Raw genomic sequence first — 26,338 nt, 5'->3', positions numbered from 1 at the left:
GCAATGGAACGCTGGCTGCGCGTGTCATAATAGGCTCTGAGCCTTTATATACCTGCGCACAGCAGCAGCCACCTTCAGTCTGCTGCTGGACAGCCAGCAGCAGCAGCAGCAGGAGAGGTAATTAATCAGCAACCCTCCTGCTAAGGGTAGACAGCTGCTCGTTCCACCCCCCCCCCCCCCGCCTTAATTGGTTCTCCTCCCTTCCAACGGTGTTGAGGCGGGTGGGAACAGCCGGGGGTTGAGGGTACTGTGCTAAAAGAGGTGGAGTTATGCAGATCTAAAACGCGTGGATTGCAGCAGCAGCAAGCCGAAAAGTGCAGGCATGTGAGGGATCTAGAGGTTGACAGCATGTCTTCTTAACGGGAGTCCAGGTGGCCATCTCCACAAATGGACTTTTCAGAATCCATGGGTGGCACCGTAGTCGGAAACCAATTCTGGTTATCGCTTCTCGGCCTTTTGGCTAAGATCAAGTGTAGTATCTGTTCTTATCAGTTTAATATCTGATACGTCCCCTATCTGGGGACCATATATTAAATGGATTTTTAGAACAGGGAGATGGAAAAAGAGCTTGCTCTGTCCACTCCACGCATTGACCTGGTATTGCAGTATCTCCAGGACCGGTGCACCCCTTCTTTAATGCAGTTTCTAAAATCAGAAAGAATTGAATTCAATGCTTTTTGTTCATTTTGCTTGTTTGTCGGATTTTGGGATGGACTCTTTGGCTTTGCTTTTCTTCTCCTCATTGGATTTTTCATGTTAAAAGTTGCAGAAGCCAGATGACAAGCTCATTTTGGTTCAACTTCAGCAACTGTGCATTGCATTGCCATGTAATGTAATGTAATGCAATGCTATCTATCTAGCTCTCCCTCTATACTTCCTTTTGGATAAACAGACATATTAGGCAAGCATTTTGGAGCTTTAACCTAAATAACTACAGGTGGTGAGATAAGCTGCACAATATAATTGACCTTTCAGTATATTGTTGCACACACACCATCTATTTAGCAAATGCCCTTGTTATCAACAGCAGCCTTTTAAACTCACCTGAGCTAACAGGTATGTGAGCTGGTTACTCTGCTGCGCTTAAAATTTCTTTTTTGGTTTGCTACAATGCCTTTTCTGAAACGTTGTCTCCCTCTGCTGGAACACTGACTTCTTTCATTTAATGCCTGCAGACTATAAAAGAGAAACCAACCCAAAAAGTTTGGTTGATTAGTCTGTGGCATTCTTTTAAACTGTTGCTTATGGCGGTCTCTGTGAGCTTCTCAGTGACATTCAGCCATCCAGGTATCCCGCCTGCAGTAGACGGAATGTGGCAATGGAACGCTGGCTGCGCGTGTCATAATAGGCTCTGAGCCTTTATATACCTGCGCACAGCAGCAGCCACCTTCAGTCTGCTGCTGGACAGCCAGCAGCAGCAGCAGCAGGAGAGGTAATTAATCAGCAACCCTCCTGCTAAGGGTAGACAGCTGCTCGTTCCACCCCCCCCCCCGCCTTAATTGGTTCTCCTCCCTTCCAACGGTGTTGAGGCGGGTGGGAACAGCCGGGGGTTGAGGGTACTGTGCTAAAAGAGGTGGAGTTATGCAGATCTAAAACGCGTGGATTGCAGCAGCAGCAAGCCGAAAAGTGCAGGCATGTGAGGGATCTAGAGGTTGACAGCATGTCTTCTTAACGGGAGTCCAGGTGGCCATCTCCACAAATGGACTTTTCAGAATCCTTGGGTGGCACCGTAGTCGGAAACCAATTCTGGTTATCGCTTCTCGGCCTTTTGGCTAAGATCAAGTGTAGTATCTTTTAAAAAGGCAGTTTTGTCCTTGGGCTGCCCTAGTAAATTGATGCATATTACACACTGGTTTGGTGCACTTGTTAGTACGCCAGGTGGCTCATAGAGTTATCTGATGGAAAACATGGCCCTCCAGGATCGAAGTCACTAGGCTGGGTAAGTGTGAGGGCTTTGGAGCAATGTGCCCCAGGAGTAGGCGCCCTGGTGGGAGTCCAAGCTTACTGGGACTGGGAACCCCAGAAAGACTTGGCTTCGTAGCACGCCGCACCTTTGCCAATCATACTTTCTGAGCAACCCCCCCTATTCCTGGCCTCCGGGCTAGGAAGGGGAATTTTTATAAACCCGGTCGGAGGTCCGGTCAGCTTTGGGCTGAGAAACCAACACAGGCTCCAGCTCCACTAGGGTGGCAGCCTAGATGGAAGCTGGGAGCACGAAAACGGCTCTTCTCCGGCTTCGGCTAGGGAGAGCATCGGAGATCCCTGACCCTCGCTGTGGCCTTCTGGCTCGGAGGGATGGGGATGGTTTATTGGGGACCCTCTCCTCCGGGAAGGGTCCACATGAATCCTCGCCTCGTGCGCTGTTTTGGTGTGACTTCGGTCACATTTTTCAGTGCCTTGGATGCAGCTTCAATCAAAAATCTGTTCTTATCAGTTTAATATCTGATACGTCCCCTATCTGGGGACCATATATTAAATGGATTTTTAGAACAGGGAGATGGAAAAAGAGCTTGCTCTGTCCACTCCACGCATTGACCTGGTATTGCAGTATCTCCAGGACCGGTGCACCCCTTCTTTAATGCAGTTTCTAAAATCAGAAAGAATTGAATTCAATGCTTTTTGTTCATTTTGCTTGTTTGTCGGATTTTGGGATGGACTCTTTGGCTTTGCTTTTCTTCTCCTCATTGGATTTTTCATGTTAAAAGTTGCAGAAGCCAGATGACAAGCTCATTTTGGTTCAACTTCAGCAACTGTGCATTGCATTGCCATGTAATGTAATGTAATGCAATGCTATCTATCTAGCTCTCCCTCTATACTTCCTTTTGGATAAACAGACATATTAGGCAAGCATTTTGGAGCTTTCACCTAAATAACTACAGGTGGTGAGATAAGCTGCACAATATAATTGACCTTTCAGTATATTGTTGCACACACACCATCTATTTAGCAAATGCCCTTGTTATCAACAGCAGCCTTTTAAACTCACCTGAGCTAACAGGTATGTGAGCTGGTTACTCTGCTGCGCTTAAAATTTCTTTTTTGGTTTGCTACAATGCCTTTTCTGAAACGTTGTCTCCCTCTGCTGGAACACTGACTTCTTTCATTTAATGCCTGCAGACTATAAAAGAGAAACCAACCCAAAAAGTTTGGTTGATTAGTCTGTGGCATTCTTTTAAACTGTTGCTTATGGCGGTCTCTGTGAGCTTCTCAGTGACATTCAGCCATCCAGGTATCCCGCCTGCAGTAGACGGAATGTGGCAATGGAACGCTGGCTGCGCGTGTCATAATAGGCTCTGAGCCTTTATATACCTGCGCACAGCAGCAGCCACCTTCAGTCTGCTGCTGGACAGCCAGCAGCAGCAGCAGCAGGAGAGGTAATTAATCAGCAACCCTCCTGCTAAGGGTAGACAGCTGCTCGTTCCACCCCCCCCCCCCCGCCTAAATTGGTTCTCCTCCCTTCCAACGGTGTTGAGGCGGGTGGGAACAGCCGGGGGTTGAGGGTACTGTGCTAAAAGAGGTGGAGTTATGCAGATCTAAAACGCGTGGATTGCAGCAGCAGCAAGCCGAAAAGTGCAGGCATGTGAGGGATCTAGAGGTTGACAGCATGTCTTCTTAACGGGAGTCCAGGTGGCCATCTCCACAAATGGACTTTTCAGAATCCTTGGGTGGCACCGTAGTCGGAAACCAATTCTGGTTATCGCTTCTCGGCCTTTTGGCTAAGATCAAGTGTAGTATCTGTTCTTATCAGTTTAATATCTGATACGTCCCCTATCTGGGGACCATATATTAAATGGATTTTTAGAACAGGGAGATGGAAAAAGAGCTTGCTCTGTCCACTCCACGCATTGACCTGGTATTGCAGTATCTCCAGGACCGGTGCACCCCTTCTTTAATGCAGTTTCTAAAATCAGAAAGAATTGAATTCAATGCTTTTTGTTCATTTTGCTTGTTTGTCGGATTTTGGGATGGACTCTTTGGCTTTGCTTTTCTTCTCCTCATTGGATTTTTCATGTTAAAAGTTGCAGAAGCCAGATGACAAGCTCATTTTGGTTCAACTTCAGCAACTGTGCATTGCATTGCAATGTAATGTAATGTAATGCAATGCTATCTATCTAGCTCTCCCTCTATACTTCCTTTTGGATAAACAGACATATTAGGCAAGCATTTTGGAGCTTTCACCTAAATAACTACAGGTGGTGAGATAAGCTGCACAATATAATTGACCTTTCAGTATATTGTTGCACACACACCATCTATTTAGCAAATGCCCTTGTTATCAACAGCAGCCTTTTAAACTCACCTGAGCTAACAGGTATGTGAGCTGGTTACTCTGCTGCGCTTAAAATTTCTTTTTTGGTTTGCTACAATGCCTTTTCTGAAACGTTGTCTCCCTCTGCTGGAACACTGACTTCTTTCATTTAATGCCTGCAGACTATAAAAGAGAAACCAACCCAAAAAGTTTGGTTGATTAGTCTGTGGCATTCTTTTAAACTGTTGCTTATGGCGGTCTCTGTGAGCTTCTCAGTGACATTCAGCCATCCAGGTATCCCGCCTGCAGTAGACGGAATGTGGCAATGGAACGCTGGCTGCGCGTGTCATAATAGGCTCTGAGCCTTTATATACCTGCGCACAGCAGCAGCCACCTTCAGTCTGCTGCTGGACAGCCAGCAGCAGCAGCAGCAGGAGAGGTAATTAATCAGCAACCCTCCTGCTAAGGGTAGACAGCTGCTCGTTCCACCCCCCCCCCCCCCCGCCTAAATTGGTTCTCCTCCCTTCCAACGGTGTTGAGGCGGGTGGGAACAGCCGGGGGTTGAGGGTACTGTGCTAAAAGAGGTGGAGTTATGCAGATCTAAAACGTGTGGATTGCAGCAGCAGCAAGCCGAAAAGTGCAGGCATGTGAGGGATCTAGAGGTTGACAGCATGTCTTCTTAACGGGAGTCCAGGTGGCCATCTCCACAAATGGACTTTTCAGAATCCTTGGGTGGCACCGTAGTCGGAAACCAATTCTGGTTATCGCTTCTCGGCCTTTTGGCTAAGATCAAGTGTAGTATCTGTTCTTATCAGTTTAATATCTGATACGTCCCCTATCTGGGGACCATATATTAAATGGATTTTTAGAACAGGGAGATGGAAAAAGAGCTTGCTCTGTCCACTCCACGCATTGACCTGGTATTGCAGTATCTCCAGGACCGGTGCACCCCTTCTTTAATGCAGTTTCTAAAATCAGAAAGAATTGAATTCAATGCTTTTTGTTCATTTTGCTTGTTTGTCGGATTTTGGGATGGACTCTTTGGCTTTGCTTTTCTTCTCCTCATTGGATTTTTCATGTTAAAAGTTGCAGAAGCCAGATGACAAGCTCATTTTGGTTCAACTTCAGCAACTGTGCATTGCATTGCAATGTAATGTAATGTAATGCAATGCTATCTATCTAGCTCTCCCTCTATACTTCCTTTTGGATAAACAGACATATTAGGCAAGCATTTTGGAGCTTTCACCTAAATAACTACAGGTGGTGAGATAAGCTGCACAATATAATTGACCTTTCAGTATATTGTTGCACACACACCATCTATTTAGCAAATGCCCTTGTTATCAACAGCAGCCTTTTAAACTCACCTGAGCTAACAGGTATGTGAGCTGGTTACTCTGCTGCGCTTAAAATTTCTTTTTTGGTTTGCTACAATGCCTTTTCTGAAACGTTGTCTCCCTCTGCTGGAACACTGACTTCTTTCATTTAATGCCTGCAGACTATAAAAGAGAAACCAACCCAAAAAGTTTGGTTGATTAGTCTGTGGCATTCTTTTAAACTGTTGCTTATGGCGGTCTCTGTGAGCTTCTCAGTGACATTCAGCCATCCAGGTATCCCGCCTGCAGTAGACGGAATGTGGCAATGGAACGCTGGCTGCGCGTGTCATAATAGGCTCTGAGCCTTTATATACCTGCGCACAGCAGCAGCCACCTTCAGTCTGCTGCTGGACAGCCAGCAGCAGCAGCAGCAGGAGAGGTAATTAATCAGCAACCCTCCTGCTAAGGGTAGACAGCTGCTCGTTCCACCCCCCCCCCCGCCTTAATTGGTTCTCCTCCCTTCCAACGGTGTTGAGGCGGGTGGGAACAGCCGGGGGTTGAGGGTACTGTGCTAAAAGAGGTGGAGTTATGCAGATCTAAAACGCGTGGATTGCAGCAGCAGCAAGCCGAAAAGTGCAGGCATGTGAGGGATCTAGAGGTTGACAGCATGTCTTCTTAACGGGAGTCCAGGTGGCCATCTCCACAAATGGACTTTTCAGAATCCTTGGGTGGCACCGTAGTCGGAAACCAATTCTGGTTATCGCTTCTCGGCCTTTTGGCTAAGATCAAGTGTAGTATCTGTTCTTATCAGTTTAATATCTGATACGTCCCCTATCTGGGGACCATATATTAAATGGATTTTTAGAACAGGGAGATGGAAAAAGAGCTTGCTCTGTCCACTCCACGCATTGACCTGGTGTTGCAGTATCTCCAGGACCGGTGCACCCCTTCTTTAATGCAGTTTCTAAAATCAGAAAGAATTGAATTCAATGCTTTTTGTTCATTTTGCTCGTTTGTCGGATTTTGGGATGGACTCTTTGGCTTTGCTTTTCTTCTCCTCATTGGATTTTTCATGTTAAAAGTTGCAGAAGCCAGATGACAAGCTCATTTTGGTTCAACTTCAGCAACTGTGCATTGCATTGCCATGTAATGTAATGTAATGCAATGCTATCTATCTAGCTCTCCCTCTATACTTCCTTTTGGATAAACAGACATATTAGGCAAGCATTTTGGAGCTTTCACCTAAATAACTACAGGTGGTGAGATAAGCTGCACAATATAATTGACCTTTCAGTATATTGTTGCACACACACCATCTATTTAGCAAATGCCCTTGTTATCAACAGCAGCCTTTTAAACTCACCTGAGCTAACAGGTATGTGAGCTGGTTACTCTGCTGCGCTTAAAATTTCTTTTTTGGTTTGCTACAATGCCTTTTCTGAAACGTTGTCTCCCTCTGCTGGAACACTGACTTCTTTCATTTAATGCCTGCAGACTATAAAAGAGAAACCAACCCAAAAAGTTTGGTTGATTAGTCTGTGGCATTCTTTTAAACTGTTACTTATGGCGGTCTCTGTGAGCTTCTCAGTGACATTCAGCCATCCAGGTATCCCGCCTGCAGTAGACGGAATGTGGCAATGGAACGCTGGCTGCGCGTGTCATAATAGGCTCTGAGCCTTTATATACCTGCGCACAGCAGCAGCCACCTTCAGTCTGCTGCTGGACAGCCAGCAGCAGCAGCAGCAGGAGAGGTAATTAATCAGCAACCCTCCTGCTAAGGGTAGACAGCTGCTCGTTCCACCCCCCCCCCGCCTTAATTGGTTCTCCTCCCTTCCAACGGTGTTGAGGCGGGTGGGAACAGCCGGGGGTTGAGGGTACTGTGCTAAAAGAGGTGGAGTTATGCAGATCTAAAACGCGTGGATTGCAGCAGCAGCAAGCCGAAAAGTGCAGGCATGTGAGGGATCTAGAGGTTGACAGCATGTCTTCTTAACGGGAGTCCAGGTGGCCATCTCCACAAATGGACTTTTCAGAATCCTTGGGTGGCACCGTAGTCGGAAACCAATTCTGGTTATCGCTTCTCGGCCTTTTGGCTAAGATCAAGTGTAGTATCTTTTAAAAAGGCAGTTTTGTCCTTGGGCTGCCCTAGTAAATTGATGCATATTACACACTGGTTTGGTGCACTTGTTAGTACGCCAGGTGGCTCATAGAGTTATCTGATGGAAAACATGGCCCTCCAGGATCGAAGTCACTAGGCTGGGTAAGTGTGAGGGCTTTGGAGCAATGTGCCCCAGGAGTAGGCGCCCTGGTGGGAGTCCAAGCTTACTGGGACTGGGAACCCCAGAAAGACTTGGCTTCGTAGCACGCCGCACCTTTGCCAATCATACTTTCTGAGCAACCCCCCCTATTCCTGGCCTCCGGGCTAGGAAGGGGAATTTTTATAAACCCGGTCGGAGGTCCGGTCAGCTTTGGGCTGAGAAACCAACACAGGCTCCAGCTCCACTAGGGTGGCAGCCTAGATGGAAGCTGGGAGCACGAAAACGGCTCTTCTCCGGCTTCGGCTAGGGAGAGCATCGGAGATCCCTGACCCTCGCTGTGGCCTTCTGGCTCGGAGGGATGGGGATGGTTTATTGGGGACCCTCTCCTCCGGGAAGGGTCCACATGAATCCTCGCCTCGTGCGCTGTTTTGGTGTGACTTCGGTCACATTTCTCAGTGCCTTGGATGCAGCTTCAATCAAAAATCTGTTCTTATCAGTTTAATATCTGATACGTCCCCTATCTGGGGACCATATATTAAATGGATTTTTAGAACAGGGAGATGGAAAAAGAGCTTGCTCTGTCCACTCCACGCATTGACCTGGTATTGCAGTATCTCCAGGACCGGTGCACCCCTTCTTTAATGCAGTTTCTAAAATCAGAAAGAATTGAATTCAATGCTTTTTGTTCATTTTGCTTGTTTGTCGGATTTTGGGATGGACTCTTTGGCTTTGCTTTTCTTCTCCTCATTGGATTTTTCATGTTAAAAGTTGCAGAAGCCAGATGACAAGCTCATTTTGGTTCAACTTCAGCAACTGTGCATTGCATTGCCATGTAATGTAATGTAATGCAATGCTATCTATCTAGCTCTCCCTCTATACTTCCTTTTGGATAAACAGACATATTAGGCAAGCATTTTGGAGCTTTCACCTAAATAACTACAGGTGGTGAGATAAGCTGCACAATATAATTGACCTTTCAGTATATTGTTGCACACACACCATCTATTTAGCAAATGCCCTTGTTATCAACAGCAGCCTTTTAAACTCACCTGAGCTAACAGGTATGTGAGCTGGTTACTCTGCTGCGCTTAAAATTTCTTTTTTGGTTTGCTACAATGCCTTTTCTGAAACGTTGTCTCCCTCTGCTGGAACACTGACTTCTTTCATTTAATGCCTGCAGACTATAAAAGAGAAACCAACCCAAAAAGTTTGGTTGATTAGTCTGTGGCATTCTTTTAAACTGTTGCTTATGGCGGTCTCTGTGAGCTTCTCAGTGACATTCAGCCATCCAGGTATCCCGCCTGCAGTAGACGGAATGTGGCAATGGAACGCTGGCTGCACGTGTCATAATAGGCTCTGAGCCTTTATATACCTGCGCACAGCAGCAGCCACCTTCAGTCTGCTGCTGGACAGCCAGCAGCAGCAGCAGCAGGAGAGGTAATTAATCAGCAACCCTCCTGCTAAGGGTAGACAGCTGCTCGTTCCACCCCCCCCCCCGCCTTAATTGGTTCTCCTCCCTTCCAACGGTGTTGAGGCGGGTGGGAACAGCCGGGGGTTGAGGGTACTGTGCTAAAAGAGGTGGAGTTATGCAGATCTAAAACGCGTGGATTGCAGCAGCAGCTAGCCGAAAAGTGCAGGCATGTGAGGGATCTAGAGGTTGACAGCATGTCTTCTTAACGGGAGTCCAGGTGGCCATCTCCACAAATGGACTTTTCAGAATCCTTGGGTGGCACCGTAGTCGGAAACCAATTCTGGTTATCGCTTCTCGGCCTTTTGGCTAAGATCAAGTGTAGTATCTGTTCTTATCAGTTTAATATCTGATACGTCCCCTATCTGGGGACCATATATTAAATGGATTTTTAGAACAGGGAGATGGAAAAAGAGCTTGCTCTGTCCACTCCACGCATTGACCTGGTATTGCAGTATCTCCAGGACCGGTGCACCCCTTCTTTAATGCAGTTTCTAAAATCAGAAAGAATTGAATTCAATGCTTTTTGTTCATTTTGCTTGTTTGTCGGATTTTGGGATGGACTCTTTGGCTTTGCTTTTCTTCTCCTCATTGGATTTTTCATGTTAAAAGTTGCAGAAGCCAGATGACAAGCTCATTTTGGTTCAACTTCAGCAACTGTGCATTGCATTGCCATGTAATGTAATGTAATCCAATGCTATCTATCTAGCTCTCCCTCTATGCTTCCTTTTGGATAAACAGACATATTAGGCAAGCATTTTGGAGCTTTCACCTAAATAACTACAGGTGGTGAGATAAGCTGCACAATATAATTGACCTTTCAGTATATTGTTGCACACACACCATCTATTTAGCAAATGCCCTTGTTATCAACAGCAGCCTTTTAAACTCACCTGAGCTAACAGGTATGTGAGCTGGTTACTCTGCTGCGCTTAAAATTTCTTTTTTGGTTTGCTACAATGCCTTTTCTGAAACGTTGTCTCCCTCTGCTGGAACACTGACTTCTTTCATTTAATGCCTGCAGACTATAAAAGAGAAACCAACCCAAAAAGTTTGGTTGATTAGTCTGTGGCATTCTTTTAAACTGTTGCTTATGGCGGTCTCTGTGAGCTTCTCAGTGACATTCAGCCATCCAGGTATCCCGCCTGCAGTAGACGGAATGTGGCAATGGAACGCTGGCTGCGCGTGTCATAATAGGCTCTGAGCCTTTATATACCTGCGCACAGCAGCAGCCACCTTCAGTCTGCTGCTGGACAGCCAGCAGCAGCAGCAGCAGGAGAGGTAATTAATCAGCAACCCTCCTGCTAAGGGTAGACAGCTGCTCGTTCCACCCCCCCCCCCGCCTTAATTGGTTCTCCTCCCTTCCAATGGTGTTGAGGCGGGTGGGAACAGCCGGGGGTTGAGGGTACTGTGCTAAAAGAGGTGGAGTTATGCAGATCTAAAACGCGTGGATTGCAGCAGCAGCAAGCCGAAAAGTGCAGGCATGTGAGGGATCTAGAGGTTGACAGCATGTCTTCTTAACCGGAGTCCAGGTGGCCATCTCCACAAATGGACTTTTCAGAATCCTTGGGTGGCACCGTAGTCGGAAACCAATTCTGGTTATCGCTTCTCGGCCTTTTGGCTAAGATCAAGTGTAGTATCTGTTCTTATCAGTTTAATATCTGATACGTCCCCTATCTGGGGACCATATATTAAATGGATTTTTAGAACAGGGAGATGGAAAAAGAGCTTGCTCTGTCCACTCCACGCATTGACCTGGTATTGCAGTATCTCCAGGACCGGTGCACCCCTTCTTTAATGCAGTTTCTAAAATCAGAAAGAATTGAATTCAATGCTTTTTGTTCATTTTGCTTGTTTGTCGGATTTTGGGATGGACTCTTTGGCTTTGCTTTTCTTCTCCTCATTGGATTTTTCATGTTAAAAGTTGCAGAAGCCAGATGACAAGCTCATTTTGGTTCAACTTCAGCAACTGTGCATTGCATTGCCATGTAATGTAATGTAATGCAATGCTATCTATCTAGCTCTCCCTCTATACTTCCTTTTGGATAAACAGACATATTAGGCAAGCATTTTGGAGCTTTCACCTAAATAACTACAGGTGGTGAGATAAGCTGCACAATATAATTGACCTTTCAGTATATTGTTGCACACACACCATCTATTTAGCAAATGCCCTTGTTATCAACAGCAGCCTTTTAAACTCACCTGAGCTAACAGGTATGTGAGCTGGTTACTCTGCTGCGCTTAAAATTTCTTTTTTGGTTTGCTACAATGCCTTTTCTGAAACGTTGTCTCCCTCTGCTGGAACACTGACTTCTTTCATTTAATGCCTGCAGACTATAAAAGAGAAACCAACCCAAAAAGTTTGGTTGATTAGTCTGTGGCATTCTTTTAAACTGTTGCTTATGGCGGTCTCTGTGAGCTTCTCAGTGACATTCAGCCATCCAGGTATCCCGCCTGCAGTAGACGGAATGTGGCAATGGAACGCTGGCTGCGCGTGTCATAATAGGCTCTGAGCCTTTATATACCTGCGCACAGCAGCAGCCACCTTCAGTCTGCTGCTGGACAGCCAGCAGCAGCAGCAGCAGGAGAGGTAATTAATCAGCAACCCTCCTGCTAAGGGTAGACAGCTGCTCGTTCCACCCCCCCCCGCCTTAATTGGTTCTCCTCCCTTCCAATGGTGTTGAGGCGGGTGGGAACAGCCGGGGGTTGAGGGTACTGTGCTAAAAGAGGTGGAGTTATGCAGATCTAAAACGCGTGGATTGCAGCAGCAGCAAGCCGAAAAGTGCAGGCATGTGAGGGATCTAGAGGTTGACAGCATGTCTTCTTAACCGGAGTCCAGGTGGCCATCTCCACAAATGGACTTTTCAGAATCCTTGGGTGGCACCGTAGTCGGAAACCAATTCTGGTTATCGCTTCTCGGCCTTTTGGCTAAGATCAAGTGTAGTATCTGTTCTTATCAGTTTAATATCTGATACGTCCCCTATCTGGGGACCATATATTAAATGGATTTTTAGAACAGGGAGATGGAAAAAGAGCTTGCTCTGTCCACTCCACGCATTGACCTGGTATTGCAGTATCTCCAGGACCGGTGCACCCCTTCTTTAATGCAGTTTCTAAAATCAGAAAGAATTGAATTCAATGCTTTTTGTTCATTTTGCTTGTTTGTCGGATTTTGGGATGGACTCTTTGGCTTTGCTTTTCTTCTCCTCATTGGATTTTTCATGTTAAAAGTTGCAGAAGCCAGATGACAAGCTCATTTTGGTTCAACTTCAGCAACTGTGCATTGCATTGCCATGTAATGTAATGTAATGCAATGCTATCTATCTAGCTCTCCCTCTATACTTCCTTTTGGATAAACAGACATATTAGGCAAGCATTTTGGAGCTTTCACCTAAATAACTACAGGTGGTGAGATAAGCTGCACAATATAATTGACCTTTCAGTATATTGTTGCACACACACCATCTATTTAGCAAATGCCCTTGTTATCAACAGCAGCCTTTTAAACTCACCTGAGCTAACAGGTATGTGAGCTGGTTACTCTGCTGCGCTTAAAATTTCTTTTTTGGTTTGCTACAATGCCTTTTCTGAAACGTTGTCTCCCTCTGCTGGAACACTGACTTCTTTCATTTAATGCCTGCAGACTATAAAAGAGAAACCAACCCAAAAAGTTTGGTTGATTAGTCTGTGGCATTCTTTTAAACTGTTGCTTATGGCGGTCTCTGTGAGCTTCTCAGTGACATTCAGCCATCCAGGTATCCCGCCTGCAGTAGACGGAATGTGGCAATGGAACGCTGGCTGCGCGTGTCATAATAGGCTCTGAGCCTTTATATACCTGCGCACAGCAGCAGCCACCTTCAGTCTGCTGCTGGACAGCCAGCAGCAGCAGCAGCAGGAGAGGTAATTAATCAGCAACCCTCCTGCTAAGGGTAGACAGCTGCTCGTTCCACCCCCCCCCCGCCTTAATTGGTTCTCCTCCCTTCCAACGGTGTTGAGGCGGGTGGGAACAGCCGGGGGTTGAGGGTACTGTGCTAAAAGAGGTGGAGTTATGCAGATCTAAAACGCGTGGATTGCAGCAGCAGCAAGCCGAAAAGTGCAGGCATGTGAGGGATCTAGAGGTTGACAGCATGTCTTCTTAACGGGAGTCCAGGTGGCCATCTCCACAAATGGACTTTTCAGAATCCTTGGGTGGCACCGTAGTCGGAAACCAATTCTGGTTATCGCTTCTCGGCCTTTTGGCTAAGATCAAGTGTAGTATCTGTTCTTATCAGTTTAATATCTGATACGTCCCCTATCTGGGGACCATATATTAAATGGATTTTTAGAACAGGGAGATGGAAAAAGAGCTTGCTCTGTCCACTCCACGCATTGACCTGGTATTGCAGTATCTCCAGGACCGGTGCACCCCTTCTTTAATGCAGTTTCTAAAATCAGAAAGAATTGAATTCAATGCTTTTTGTTCATTTTGCTTGTTTGTCGGATTTTGGGATGGACTCTTTGGCTTTGCTTTTCTTCTCCTCATTGGATTTTTCATGTTAAAAGTTGCAGAAGCCAGATGACAAGCTCATTTTGGTTCAACTTCAGCAACTGTGCATTGCATTGCCATGTAATTTAATGTAATGCAATGCTATCTATCTAGCTCTCCCTCTATACTTCCTTTTGGATAAACAGACATATTAGGCAAGCATTTTGGAGCTTTCACCTAAATAACTACAGGTGGTGAGATAAGCTGCACAATATAATTGACCTTTCAGTATATTGTTGCACACACACCATCTATTTAGCAAATGCCCTTGTTATCAACAGCAGCCTTTTAAACTCACCTGAGCTAACAGGTATGTGAGCTGGTTACTCTGCTGCGCTTAAAATTTCTTTTTTGGTTTGCTACAATGCCTTTTCTGAAACGTTGTCTCCCTCTGCTGGAACACTGACTTCTTTCATTTAATGCCTGCAGACTATAAAAGAGAAACCAACCCAAAAAGTTTGGTTGATTAGTCTGTGGCATTCTTTTAAACTGTTGCTTATGGCGGTCTCTGTGAGCTTCTCATTGACATTCAGCCATCCAGGTATCCCGCCTGCAGTAGACGGAATGTGGCAATGGAACGCTGGCTGCGCGTGTCATAATAGGCTCTGAGCCTTTATATACCTGCGCACAGCAGCAGCCACCTTCAGTCTGCTGCTGGACAGCCAGCAGCAGCAGCAGCAGGAGAGGTAATTAATCAGCAACCCTCCTGCTAAGGGTAGACAGCTGCTCGTTCCACCCCCCCCCCCGCCTTAATTGGTTCTCCTCCCTTCCAATGGTGTTGAGGCGGGTGGGAACAGCCGGGGGTTGAGGGTACTGTGCTAAAAGAGGTGGAGTTATGCAGATCTAAAACGCGTGGATTGCAGCAGCAGCAAGCCGAAAAGTGCAGGCATGTGAGGGATCTAGAGGTTGACAGCATGTCTTCTTAACCGGAGTCCAGGTGGCCATCTCCACAAATGGACTTTTCAGAATCCTTGGGTGGCACCGTAGTCGGAAACCAATTCTGGTTATCGCTTCTCGGCCTTTTGGCTAAGATCAAGTGTAGTATCTGTTCTTATCAGTTTAATATCTGATACGTCCCCTATCTGGGGACCATATATTAAATGGATTTTTAGAACAGGGAGATGGAAAAAGAGCTTGCTCTGTCCACTCCACGCATTGACCTGGTATTGCAGTATCTCCAGGACCGGTGCACCCCTTCTTTAATGCAGTTTCTAAAATCAGAAAGAATTGAATTCAATGCTTTTTGTTCATTTTGCTTGTTTGTCGGATTTTGGGATGGACTCTTTGGCTTTGCTTTTCTTCTCCTCATTGGATTTTTCATGTTAAAAGTTGCAGAAGCCAGATGACAAGCTCATTTTGGTTCAACTTCAGCAACTGTGCATTGCATTGCCATGTAATGTAATGTAATGCAATGCTATCTATCTAGCTCTCCCTCTATACTTCCTTTTGGATAAACAGACATATTAGGCAAGCATTTTGGAGCTTTCACCTAAATAACTACAGGTGGTGAGATAAGCTGCACAATATAATTGACCTTTCAGTATATTGTTGCACACACACCATCTATTTAGCAAATGCCCTTGTTATCAACAGCAGCCTTTTAAACTCACCTGAGCTAACAGGTATGTGAGCTGGTTACTCTGCTGCGCTTAAAATTTCTTTTTTGGTTTGCTACAATGCCTTTTCTGAAACGTTGTCTCCCTCTGCTGGAACACTGACTTCTTTCATTTAATGCCTGCAGACTATAAAAGAGAAACCAACCCAAAAAGTTTGGTTGATTAGTCTGTGGCATTCTTTTAAACTGTTGCTTATGGCGGTCTCTGTGAGCTTCTCAGTGACATTCAGCCATCCAGGTATCCCGCCTGCAGTAGACGGAATGTGGCAATGGAACGCTGGCTGCGCGTGTCATAATAGGCTCTGAGCCTTTATATACCTGCGCACAGCAGCAGCCACCTTCAGTCTGCTGCTGGACAGCCAGCAGCAGCAGCAGCAGGAGAGGTAATTAATCAGCAACCCTCCTGCTAAGGGTAGACAGCTGCTCGTTCCACCCCCCCCCCGCCTTAATTGGTTCTCCTCCCTTCCAACGGTGTTGAGGCGGGTGGGAACAGCCGGGGGTTGAGGGTACTGTGCTAAAAGAGGTGGAGTTATGCAGATCTAAAACGCGTGGATTGCAGCAGCAGCAAGCCGAAAAGTGCAGGCATGTGAGGGATCTAGAGGTTGACAGCATGTCTTCTTAACGGGAGTCCAGGTGGCCATCTCCACAAATGGACTTTTCAGAATCCTTGGGTGGCACCGTAGTCGGAAACCAATTCTGGTTATCGCTTCTCGGCCTTTTGGCTAAGATCAAGTGTAGTATCTGTTCTTATCAGTTTAATATCTGATACGTCCCCTATCTGGGGACCATATATTAAATGGATTTTTAGAACAGGGAGATGGAAAAAGAGCTTGCTCTGTCCACTCCACGCATTGACCTGGTATTGCAGTATCTCCAGGACCGGTGCACCCCTTCTTTAATGCAGTTTCTAAAATCAGAAAGAATTGAATTCAATGCTTTTTGTTCATTTTGCTTGTTTGTCGGATTTTGGGATGGACTCTTTGGCTTTGCTTTTCTTCTCCTCATTGGATTTTTCATGTTAAAAGTTGCAGAAGCCAGATGACAAGCTCATTTTGGTTCAACTTCAGCAACTGTGCATTGCATTGCCATGTAATGTAATGTAATGCAATGCTATCTATCTAGCTCTCCCTCTATACTTCCTTTTGGATAAACAGACATATTAGGCAAGCATTTTGGAGCTTTCACCTAAATAACTACAGGTGGTGAGATAAGCTGCACAATATAATTGACCTTTCAGTATATTGTTGCACACACACCATCTATTTAGCAAATGCCCTTGTTATCAACAGCAGCCTTTTAAACTCACCTGAGCTAACAGGTATGTGAGCTGGTTACTCTGCTGCGCTTAAAATTTCTTTTTTGGTTTGCTACAATGCCTTTTCTGAAACGTTGTCTCCCTCTGCTGGAACACTGACTTCTTTCATTTAATGCCTGCAGACTATAAAAGAGAAACCAACCCAAAAAGTTTGGTTGATTAGTCTGTGGCATTCTTTTAAACTGTTGCTTATGGCGGTCTCTGTGAGCTTCTCAGTGACATTCAGCCATCCAGGTATCCCGCCTGCAGTAGACGGAATGTGGCAATGGAACGCTGGCTGCGCGTGTCATAATAGGCTCTGAGCCTTTATATACCTGCGCACAGCAGCAGCCACCTTCAGTCTGCTGCTGGACAGCCAGCAGCAGCAGCAGCAGGAGAGGTAATTAATCAGCAACCCTCCTGCTAAGGGTAGACAGCTGCTCGTTCCACCCCCCCCCCCGCCTTAATTGGTTCTCCTCCCTTCCAATGGTGTTGAGGCGGGTGGGAACAGCCGGGGGTTGAGGGTACTGTGCTAAAAGAGGTGGAGTTATGCAGATCTAAAACGCGTGGATTGCAGCAGCAGCAAGCCGAAAAGTGCAGGCATGTGAGGGATCTAGAGGTTGACAGCATGTCTTCTTAACCGGAGTCCAGGTGGCCATCTCCACAAATGGACTTTTCAGAATCCTTGGGTGGCACCGTAGTCGGAAACCAATTCTGGTTATCGCTTCTCGGCCTTTTGGCTAAGATCAAGTGTAGTATCTGTTCTTATCAGTTTAATATCTGATACGTCCCCTATCTGGGGACCATATATTAAATGGATTTTTAGAACAGGGAGATGGAAAAAGAGCTTGCTCTGTCCACTCCACGCATTGACCTGGTATTGCAGTATCTCCAGGACCGGTGCACCCCTTCTTTAATGCAGTTTCTAAAATCAGAAAGAATTGAATTCAATGCTTTTTGTTCATTTTGCTTGTTTGTCGGATTTTGGGATGGACTCTTTGGCTTTGCTTTTCTTCTCCTCATTGGATTTTTCATGTTAAAAGTTGCAGAAGCCAGATGACAAGCTCATTTTGGTTCAACTTCAGCAACTGTGCATTGCATTGCCATGTAATGTAATGTAATGCAATGCTATCTATCTAGCTCTCCCTCTATACTTCCTTTTGGATAAACAGACATATTAGGCAAGCATTTTGGAGCTTTCACCTAAATAACTACAGGTGGTGAGATAAGCTGCACAATATAATTGACCTTTCAGTATATTGTTGCACACACACCATCTATTTAGCAAATGCCCTTGTTATCAACAGCAGCCTTTTAAACTCACCTGAGCTAACAGGTATGTGAGCTGGTTACTCTGCTGCGCTTAAAATTTCTTTTTTGGTTTGCTACAATGCCTTTTCTGAAACGTTGTCTCCCTCTGCTGGAACACTGACTTCTTTCATTTAATGCCTGCAGACTATAAAAGAGAAACCAACCCAAAAAGTTTGGTTGATTAGTCTGTGGCATTCTTTTAAACTGTTGCTTATGGCGGTCTCTGTGAGCTTCTCAGTGACATTCAGCCATCCAGGTATCCCGCCTGCAGTAGACGGAATGTGGCAATAGAACGCTAGCTGCGCGTGTCATAATAGGCTCTGAGCCTTTATATACCTGCGCACAGCAGCAGCCACCTTCAGTCTGCTGCTGGACAGCCAGCAGCAGCAGCAGCAGGAGAGGTAATTAATCAGCAACCCTCCTGCTAAGGGTAGACAGCTGCTCGTTCCACCCCCCCCCCGCCTTAATTGGTTCTCCTCCCTTCCAACGGTGTTGAGGCGGGTGGGAACAGCCGGGGGTTGAGGGTACTGTGCTAAAAGAGGTGGAGTTATGCAGATCTAAAACGCGTGGATTGCAGCAGCAGCAAGCCGAAAAGTGCAGGCATGTGAGGGATCTAGAGGTTGACAGCATGTCTTCTTAACGGGAGTCCAGGTGGCCATCTCCACAAATGGACTTTTCAGAATCCTTGGGTGGCACCGTAGTCGGAAACCAATTCTGGTTATCGCTTCTCGGCCTTTTGGCTAAGATCAAGTGTAGTATCTGTTCTTATCAGTTTAATATCTGATACGTCCCCTATCTGGGGACCATATATTAAATGGATTTTTAGAACAGGGAGATGGAAAAAGAGCTTGCTCTGTCCACTCCACGCATTGACCTGGTATTGCAGTATCTCCAGGACCGGTGCACCCCTTCTTTAATGCAGTTTCTAAAATCAGAAAGAATTGAATTCAATGCTTTTTGTTCATTTTGCTTGTTTGTCGGATTTTGGGATGGACTCTTTGGCTTTGCTTTTCTTCTCCTCATTGGATTTTTCATGTTAAAAGTTGCAGAAGCCAGATGACAAGCTCATTTTGGTTCAACTTCAGCAACTGTGCATTGCATTGCCATGTAATGTAATGTAATGCAATGCTATCTATCTAGCTCTCCCTCTATACTTCCTTTTGGATAAACAGACATATTAGGCAAGCATTTTGGAGCTTTCACCTAAATAACTACAGGTGGTGAGATAAGCTGCACAATATAATTGACCTTTCAGTATATTGTTGCACACACACCATCTATTTAGCAAATGCCCTTGTTATCAACAGCAGCCTTTTAAACTCACCTGAGCTAACAGGTATGTGAGCTGGTTACTCTGCTGCGCTTAAAATTTCTTTTTTGGTTTGCTACAATGCCTTTTCTGAAACGTTGTCTCCCTCTGCTGGAACACTGACTTCTTTCATTTAATGCCTGCAGACTATAAAAGAGAAACCAACCCAAAAAGTTTGGTTGATTAGTCTGTGGCATTCTTTTAAACTGTTGCTTATGGCGGTCTCTGTGAGCTTCTCAGTGACATTCAGCCATCCAGGTATCCCGCCTGCAGTAGACGGAATGTGGCAATGGAACGCTGGCTGCGCGTGTCATAATAGGCTCTGAGCCTTTATATACCTGCGCACAGCAGCAGCCACCTTCAGTCTGCTGCTGGACAGCCAGCAGCAGCAGCAGCAGGAGAGGTAATTAATCAGCAACCCTCCTGCTAAGGGTAGACAGCTGCTCGTTCCACCCCCCCCCCGCCTTAATTGGTTCTCCTCCCTTCCAACGGTGTTGAGGCGGGTGGGAACAGCCGGGGGTTGAGGGTACTGTGCTAAAAGAGGTGGAGTTATGCAGATCTAAAACGCGTGGATTGCAGCAGCAGCAAGCCGAAAAGTGCAGGCATGTGAGGGATCTAGAGGTTGACAGCATGTCTTCTTAACGGGAGTCCAGGTGGCCATCTCCACAAATGGACTTTTCAGAATCCTTGGGTGGCACCGTAGTCGGAAACCAATTCTGGTTATCGCTTCTCGGCCTTTTGGCTAAGATCAAGTGTAGTATCTGTTCTTATCAGTTTAATATCTGATACGTCCCCTATCTGGGGACCATATATTAAATGGATTTTTAGAACAGGGAGATGGAAAAAGAGCTTGCTCTGTCCACTCCACGCATTGACCTGGTATTGCAGTATCTCCAGGACCGGTGCACCCCTTCTTTAATGCAGTTTCTAAAATCAGAAAGAATTGAATTCAATGCTTTTTGTTCATTTTGCTTGTTTGTCGGATTTTGGGATGGACTCTTTGGCTTTGCTTTTCTTCTCCTCATTGGATTTTTCATGTTAAAAGTTGCAGAAGCCAGATGACAAGCTCATTTTGGTTCAACTTCAGCAACTGTGCATTGCATTGCCATGTAATTTAATGTAATGCAATGCTATCTATCTAGCTCTCCCTCTATACTTCCTTTTGGATAAACAGACATATTAGGCAAGCATTTTGGAGCTTTCACCTAAATAACTACAGGTGGTGAGATAAGCTGCACAATATAATTGACCTTTCAGTATATTGTTGCACACACACCATCTATTTAGCAAATGCCCTTGTTATCAACAGCAGCCTTTTAAACTCACCTGAGCTAACAGGTATGTGAGCTGGTTACTCTGCTGCGCTTAAAATTTCTTTTTTGGTTTGCTACAATGCCTTTTCTGAAACGTTGTCTCCCTCTGCTGGAACACTGACTTCTTTCATTTAATGCCTGCAGACTATAAAAGAGAAACCAACCCAAAAAGTTTGGTTGATTAGTCTGTGGCATTCTTTTAAACTGTTGCTTATGGCGGTCTCTGTGAGCTTCTCAGTGACATTCAGCCATCCAGGTATCCCGCCTGCAGTAGACGGAATGTGGCAATGGAACGCTGGCTGCACGTGTCATAATAGGCTCTGAGCCTTTATATACCTGCGCACAGCAGCAGCCACCTTCAGTCTGCTGCTGGACAGCCAGCAGCAGCAGCAGCAGGAGAGGTAATTAATCAGCAACCCTCCTGCTAAGGGTAGACAGCTGCTCGTTCCACCCCCCCCCCCGCCTTAATTGGTTCTCCTCCCTTCCAACGGTGTTGAGGCGGGTGGGAACAGCCGGGGGTTGAGGGTACTGTGCTAAAAGAGGTGGAGTTATGCAGATCTAAAACGCGTGGATTGCAGCAGCAGCAAGCCGAAAAGTGCAGGCATGTGAGGGATCTAGAGGTTGACAGCATGTCTTCTTAACGGGAGTCCAGGTGGCCATCTCCACAAATGGACTTTTCAGAATCCTTGGGTGGCACCGTAGTCGGAAACGAATTCTGGTTATCGCTTCTCGGCCTTTTGGCTAAGATCAAGTGTAGTATCTGTTCTTATCAGTTTAATATCTGATACGTCCCCTATCTGGGGACCATATATTAAATGGATTTTTAGAACAGGGAGATGGAAAAAGAGCTTGCTCTGTCCACTCCACGCATTGACCTGGTATTGCAGTATCTCCAGGACCGGTGCACCCCTTCTTTAATGCAGTTTCTAAAATCAGAAAGAATTGAATTCAATGCTTTTTGTTCATTTTGCTTGTTTGTCGGATTTTGGGATGGACTCTTTGGCTTTGCTTTTCTTCTCCTCATTGGATTTTTCATGTTAAAAGTTGCAGAAGCCAGATGACAAGCTCATTTTGGTTCAACTTCAGCAACTGTGCATTGCATTGCCATGTAATGTAATGTAATGCAATGCTATCTATCTAGCTCTCCCTCTATACTTCCTTTTGGATAAACAGACATATTAGGCAAGCATTTTGGAGCTTTCACCTAAATAACTACAGGTGGTGAGATAAGCTGCACAATATAATTGACCTTTCAGTATATTGTTGCACACACACCATCTATTTAGCAAATGCCCTTGTTATCAACAGCAGCCTTTTAAACTCACCTGAGCTAACAGGTATGTGAGCTGGTTACTCTGCTGCGCTTAAAATTTCTTTTTTGGTTTGCTACAATGCCTTTTCTGAAAAGTTGTCTCCCTCTGCTGGAACACTGACTTCTTTCATTTAATGCCTGCAGACTATAAAAGAGAAACCAACCCAAAAAGTTTGGTTGATTAGTCTGTGGCATTCTTTTAAACTGTTGCTTATGGCGGTCTCTGTGAGCTTCTCAGTGACATTCAGCCATCCAGGTATCCCGCCTGCAGTAGACGGAATGTGGCAATGGAACGCTGGCTGCGCGTGTCATAATAGGCTCTGAGCCTTTATATACCTGCGCACAGCAGCAGCCACCTTCAGTCTGCTGCTGGACAGCCAGCAGCAGCAGCAGCAGGAGAGGTAATTAATCAGCAACCCTCCTGCTAAGGGTAGACAGCTGCTCGTTCCACCCCCCCCCCCGCCTTAATTGGTTCTCCTCCCTTCCAACGGTGTTGAGGCGGGTGGGAACAGCCGGGGGTTGAGGGTACTGTGCTAAAAGAGGTGGAGTTATGCAGATCTAAAACGCGTGGATTGCAGCAGCAGCAAGCCGAAAAGTGCAGGCATGTGAGGGATCTAGAGGTTGACAGCATGTCTTCTTAACGGGAGTCCAGGTGGCCATCTCCACAAATGGACTTTTCAGAATCCTTGGGTGGCACCGTAGTCGGAAACCAATTCTGGTTATCGCTTCTCGGCCTTTTGGCTAAGATCAAGTGTAGTATCTGTTCTTATCAGTTTAATATCTGATACGTCCCCTATCTGGGGACCATATATTAAATGGATTTTTAGAACAGGGAGATGGAAAAAGAGCTTGCTCTGTCCACTCCACGCATTGACCTGGTATTGCAGTATCTCCAGGACCGGTGCACCCCTTCTTTAATGCAGTTTCTAAAATCAGAAAGAATTGAATTCAATGCTTTTTGTTCATTTTGCTTGTTTGTCGGATTTTGGGATGGACTCTTTGGCTTTGCTTTTCTTCTCCTCATTGGATTTTTCATGTTAAAAGTTGCAGAAGCCAGATGACAAGCTCATTTTGGTTCAACTTCAGCAACTGTGCATTGCATTGCCATGTAATGTAATGTAATGCAATGCTATCTATCTAGCTCTCCCTCTATACTTCCTTTTGGATAAACAGACATATTAGGCAAGCATTTTGGAGCTTTCACCTAAATAACTACAGGTGGTGAGATAAGCTGCACAATATAATTGACCTTTCAGTATATTGTTGCACACACACCATCTATTTAGCAAATGCCCTTGTTATCAACAGCAGCCTTTTAAACTCACCTGAGCTAACAGGTATGAGAGCTGGTTACTCTGCTGCGCTTAAAATTTCTTTTTTGGTTTGCTACAATGCCTTTTCTGAAACGTTGTCTCCCTCTGCTGGAACACTGACTTCTTTCATTTAATGCCTGCAGACTATAAAAGAGAAACCAACCCAAAAAGTTTGGTTGATTAGTCTGTGGCATTCTTTTAAACTGTTGCTTATGGCGGTCTCTGTGAGCTTCTCAGTGACATTCAGCCATCCAGGTATCCCGCCTGCAGTAGACGGAATGTGGCAATGGAACGCTGGCTGCACGTGTCATAATAGGCTCTGAGCCTTTATATACCTGCGCACAGCAGCAGCCACCTTCAGTCTGCTGCTGGACAGCCAGCAGCAGCAGCAGCAGGAGAGGTAATTAATCAGCAACCCTCCTGCTAAGGGTAGACAGCTGCTCGTTCCACCCCCCCCCCCCCCGCCTTAATTGGTTCTCCTCCCTTCCAACGGTGTTGAGGCGGGTGGGAACAGCCGGGGGTTGAGGGTACTGTGCTAAAAGAGGTGGAGTTATGCAGATCTAAAACGCGTGGATTGCAGCAGCAGCAAGCCGAAAAGTGCAGGCATGTGAGGGATCTAGAGGTTGACAGCATGTCTTCTTAACGGGAGTCCAGGTGGCCATCTCCACAAATGGACTTTTCAGAATCCATGGGTGGCACCGTAGTCGGAAACCAATTCTGGTTATCGCTTCTCGGCCTTTTGGCTAAGATCAAGTGTAGTATCTGTTCTTATCAGTTTAATATCTGATACGTCCCCTATCTGGGGACCATATATTAAATGGATTTTTAGAACAGGGAGATGGAAAAAGAGCTTGCTCTGTCCACTCCACGCATTGACCTGGTATTGCAGTATCTCCAGGACCGGTGCACCCCTTCTTTAATGCAGTTTCTAAAATCAGAAAGAATTGAATTCAATGCTTTTTGTTCATTTTGCTTGTTTGTCGGATTTTGGGATGGACTCTTTGGCTTTGCTTTTCTTCTCCTCATTGGATTTTTCATGTTAAAAGTTGCAGAAGCCAGATGACAAGCTCATTTTGGTTCAACTTCAGCAACTGTGCATTGCATTGCCATGTAATGTAATGTAATCCAATGCTATCTATCTAGCTCTCCCTCTATACTTCCTTTTGGATAAACAGACATATTAGGCAAGCATTTTGGAGCTTTAACCTAAATAACTACAGGTGGTGAGATAAGCTGCACAATATAATTGACCTTTCAGTATATTGTTGCACACACACCATCTATTTAGCAAATGCCCTTGTTATCAACAGCAGCCTTTTAAACTCACCTGAGCTAACAGGTATGTGAGCTGGTTACTCTGCTGCGCTTAAAATTTCTTTTTTGGTTTGCTACAATGCCTTTTCTGAAACGTTGTCTCCCTCTGCTGGAACACTGACTTCTTTCATTTAATGCCTGCAGACTATAAAAGAGAAACCAACCCAAAAAGTTTGGTTGATTAGTCTGTGGCATTCTTTTAAACTGTTGCTTATGGCGGTCTCTGTGAGCTTCTCAGTGACATTCAGCCATCCAGGTATCCCGCCTGCAGTAGACGGAATGTGGCAATGGAACGCTGGCTGCGCGTGTCATAATAGGCTCTGAGCCTTTATATACCTGCGCACAGCAGCAGCCACCTTCAGTCTGCTGCTGGACAGCCAGCAGCAGCAGCAGCAGGAGAGGTAATTAATCAGCAACCCTCCTGCTAAGGGTAGACAGCTGCTCGTTCCACCCCCCCCCCCGCCTTAATTGGTTCTCCTCCCTTCCAACGGTGTTGAGGCGGGTGGGAACAGCCGGGGGTTGAGGGTACTGTGCTAAAAGAGGTGGAGTTATGCAGATCTAAAACGCGTGGATTGCAGCAGCAGCAAGCCGAAAAGTGCAGGCATGTGAGGGATCTAGAGGTTGACAGCATGTCTTCTTAACGGGAGTCCAGGTGGCCATCTCCACAAATGGACTTTTCAGAATCCTTGGGTGGCACCGTAGTCGGAAACCAATTCTGGTTATCGCTTCTCGGCCTTTTGGCTGAGATCTAGTGTTGGTTTTACTGGCATTGGTTGTAGTTGGAAGGTGCCTGGGGTACCCCGCCTCTTGGCCTTGGGTTCGGGTCCCACTCTTGTAGTGGGGCTTAGGCCCTTGCTGCTATAAGGAGGTGGGCTTAGTCCCTGGGCAACGGGTTGCGATCCCAGCTGTACAGTCCTAGGATTGTTCAGCGACTCCTTAGTTGCGGAAATCCCCCATTATTGGTTGCAGAAATCCCCGTTTTCCTGTTGCGGAAATCCTTGTTTCACCATGGATTCAGATCCAGGTGAAATTCCGACCTATGCCCGGTTACGGCATACGGTGCGGTTTTACTTCCATGAGGGAGGTAAAGATAACAGAGGTTTACGTTTTATTGTGGATGATCTTCTTGTGAAATTTTTTTCAATCCAGAAATCCGAGATCCTGGCAATCCAAGACTACCCGAAGCGTGGTGTATACGATGTCACATTCACTGAAAAAGGTATCCACCAAGATTTTTGCCGTAAAATGAATGATCCTGATATAATTTACCAGAGAAAGCCAATCTTTAAAGGTGTTAAAATTGTCGAACATGAATTAGATGTGATAAAAACTGTAATTGTTAAAATTTACTCTCCTTATACAAAAGAAAGCGATGTTATTTCATTTTTATCCAATTATTTCAGCAAAGTGGTAAGCCATGGAATAGTTATGAATGAGTGCGGAGTTTGGGCGTGTAAGTGGAAATTTACGGTGACATGTATTAAGGACCCTTCAAGTCCGGGGGGTATAAGACTTCCCCCAGCACGTTTTAGAATTGGAAACACGAATGGTGACCTCTTTTTTAATGGGATGCCAGCATTCTGTAGGAAATGCAAAAAATACGGCCATTCTAACTGTGACATTACTTGTGTAGCCTGTGGGAGCAAAGACCATAAAACTGAAAATTGTACAACTGGAATTTTTTGTAGCAACTGTGTTTCCAGAGGTCATGCTTTTTCTCATTGTCCTTTTAGGAATACCT

At 45.7% G+C, this 26,338-nt stretch overlaps 16 non-coding genes and 4 pseudogenes across 16 annotated transcripts; all 20 read left to right on the top strand.

Annotated features, from left to right (window-relative positions):
- The first annotated feature begins 440 nt into the window (after positions 1-440).
- On the top strand, positions 441-631 carry LOC141225886 (U2 spliceosomal RNA). Its single transcript, XR_012293119.1, has one exon. It is a non-coding gene; the product is annotated as a U2 spliceosomal RNA (small nuclear RNA).
- Positions 632-1,752: 1,121 nt separating this feature from the next.
- On the top strand, positions 1,753-1,868 carry LOC141226363 (U2 spliceosomal RNA; annotated as a pseudogene).
- A 524-nt stretch (positions 1,869-2,392) lies between these two features.
- On the top strand, positions 2,393-2,573 carry LOC141226251 (U2 spliceosomal RNA; annotated as a pseudogene).
- A 1,123-nt stretch (positions 2,574-3,696) lies between these two features.
- LOC141225884 (U2 spliceosomal RNA) lies at positions 3,697-3,887 on the top strand. Its single transcript, XR_012293117.1, has one exon. It is a non-coding gene; the product is annotated as a U2 spliceosomal RNA (small nuclear RNA).
- A 1,125-nt stretch (positions 3,888-5,012) lies between these two features.
- Positions 5,013-5,203, top strand: LOC141225883 (U2 spliceosomal RNA). Its single transcript, XR_012293116.1, has one exon. It is a non-coding gene; the product is annotated as a U2 spliceosomal RNA (small nuclear RNA).
- A 1,121-nt stretch (positions 5,204-6,324) lies between these two features.
- On the top strand, positions 6,325-6,515 carry LOC141226027 (U2 spliceosomal RNA). Its single transcript, XR_012293257.1, has one exon. It is a non-coding gene; the product is annotated as a U2 spliceosomal RNA (small nuclear RNA).
- A 1,120-nt stretch (positions 6,516-7,635) lies between these two features.
- On the top strand, positions 7,636-7,751 carry LOC141226362 (U2 spliceosomal RNA; annotated as a pseudogene).
- A 524-nt stretch (positions 7,752-8,275) lies between these two features.
- Positions 8,276-8,456, top strand: LOC141226250 (U2 spliceosomal RNA; annotated as a pseudogene).
- Positions 8,457-9,577: 1,121 nt separating this feature from the next.
- Positions 9,578-9,768, top strand: LOC141225882 (U2 spliceosomal RNA). The gene has a single exon (XR_012293115.1). It is a non-coding gene; the product is annotated as a U2 spliceosomal RNA (small nuclear RNA).
- A 1,121-nt stretch (positions 9,769-10,889) lies between these two features.
- LOC141225881 (U2 spliceosomal RNA) lies at positions 10,890-11,080 on the top strand. The gene has a single exon (XR_012293114.1). It is a non-coding gene; the product is annotated as a U2 spliceosomal RNA (small nuclear RNA).
- A 1,119-nt stretch (positions 11,081-12,199) lies between these two features.
- LOC141225880 (U2 spliceosomal RNA) lies at positions 12,200-12,390 on the top strand. Its single transcript, XR_012293113.1, has one exon. It is a non-coding gene; the product is annotated as a U2 spliceosomal RNA (small nuclear RNA).
- A 1,120-nt stretch (positions 12,391-13,510) lies between these two features.
- LOC141225879 (U2 spliceosomal RNA) lies at positions 13,511-13,701 on the top strand. Its single transcript, XR_012293112.1, has one exon. It is a non-coding gene; the product is annotated as a U2 spliceosomal RNA (small nuclear RNA).
- Positions 13,702-14,822: 1,121 nt separating this feature from the next.
- Positions 14,823-15,013, top strand: LOC141225878 (U2 spliceosomal RNA). The gene has a single exon (XR_012293111.1). It is a non-coding gene; the product is annotated as a U2 spliceosomal RNA (small nuclear RNA).
- Positions 15,014-16,133: 1,120 nt separating this feature from the next.
- LOC141225877 (U2 spliceosomal RNA) lies at positions 16,134-16,324 on the top strand. Its single transcript, XR_012293110.1, has one exon. It is a non-coding gene; the product is annotated as a U2 spliceosomal RNA (small nuclear RNA).
- A 1,121-nt stretch (positions 16,325-17,445) lies between these two features.
- On the top strand, positions 17,446-17,636 carry LOC141225876 (U2 spliceosomal RNA). Its single transcript, XR_012293109.1, has one exon. It is a non-coding gene; the product is annotated as a U2 spliceosomal RNA (small nuclear RNA).
- A 1,120-nt stretch (positions 17,637-18,756) lies between these two features.
- On the top strand, positions 18,757-18,947 carry LOC141225875 (U2 spliceosomal RNA). Its single transcript, XR_012293108.1, has one exon. It is a non-coding gene; the product is annotated as a U2 spliceosomal RNA (small nuclear RNA).
- A 1,120-nt stretch (positions 18,948-20,067) lies between these two features.
- On the top strand, positions 20,068-20,258 carry LOC141225873 (U2 spliceosomal RNA). Its single transcript, XR_012293106.1, has one exon. It is a non-coding gene; the product is annotated as a U2 spliceosomal RNA (small nuclear RNA).
- Positions 20,259-21,379: 1,121 nt separating this feature from the next.
- Positions 21,380-21,570, top strand: LOC141225871 (U2 spliceosomal RNA). Its single transcript, XR_012293105.1, has one exon. It is a non-coding gene; the product is annotated as a U2 spliceosomal RNA (small nuclear RNA).
- A 1,121-nt stretch (positions 21,571-22,691) lies between these two features.
- On the top strand, positions 22,692-22,882 carry LOC141225870 (U2 spliceosomal RNA). The gene has a single exon (XR_012293104.1). It is a non-coding gene; the product is annotated as a U2 spliceosomal RNA (small nuclear RNA).
- Positions 22,883-24,006: 1,124 nt separating this feature from the next.
- LOC141225869 (U2 spliceosomal RNA) lies at positions 24,007-24,197 on the top strand. Its single transcript, XR_012293103.1, has one exon. It is a non-coding gene; the product is annotated as a U2 spliceosomal RNA (small nuclear RNA).
- The last annotated feature ends 2,141 nt before the right edge of the window (positions 24,198-26,338 follow it).

Source organism: Phyllobates terribilis, unplaced genomic scaffold (genome assembly GCF_046119375.1).
Source record: "Phyllobates terribilis strain yellow unplaced genomic scaffold, ASM4611937v1 Scaffold_414__1_contigs__length_1644244, whole genome shotgun sequence".
In the NCBI taxonomy this organism is placed as follows: Eukaryota; Metazoa; Chordata; class Amphibia; order Anura; family Dendrobatidae; genus Phyllobates; species Phyllobates terribilis.
This window is presented reverse-complemented; position numbering and strand designations above follow the sequence as displayed.